Genomic DNA, 357 nt, shown 5'->3' with positions numbered 1-357 from the left:
TGCCCAATTCTCCCAGCACTATCCTTGCCCAGTTCTCCCAGCTCTGCCTCTGCCCAGTCCTCGCCCAGTTCTCCCAGCACTGTCCTTGCCCAGTTCTCTCAGCACTATCCTTGCCCAATCCTCCCAGCACTATCCTTGCCCAGTCCCCCCAGCACTGCTTTGCCCAGTTCTCCCAGCACTATCCTTGCCCAGTTCTCCCAGCACTGCCTCTGCCCAGTCCTCCCAGCACTGTCCTTGCCCAGTCCTCCCAGCTCTGCCTCTGCCCAATTCTCCCAGCACTATCCTTGCCCAGTTCTCCCAGCACTGCCTCTGCCCAGTTCCCCCAGCACTGCTTTGCCCAATTCTCCCAGCACTGCT

The sequence above is a fragment of the Acanthisitta chloris genome, unplaced genomic scaffold, assembly GCF_000695815.1.
Source record: "Acanthisitta chloris isolate BGI_N310 unplaced genomic scaffold, ASM69581v1 scaffold29301, whole genome shotgun sequence".
Taxonomy (NCBI): domain Eukaryota; kingdom Metazoa; phylum Chordata; class Aves; order Passeriformes; family Acanthisittidae; genus Acanthisitta; species Acanthisitta chloris.
The sequence above is the reverse complement of the archived record's forward strand: the minus strand, read 5'-3'. Positions refer to the sequence as shown.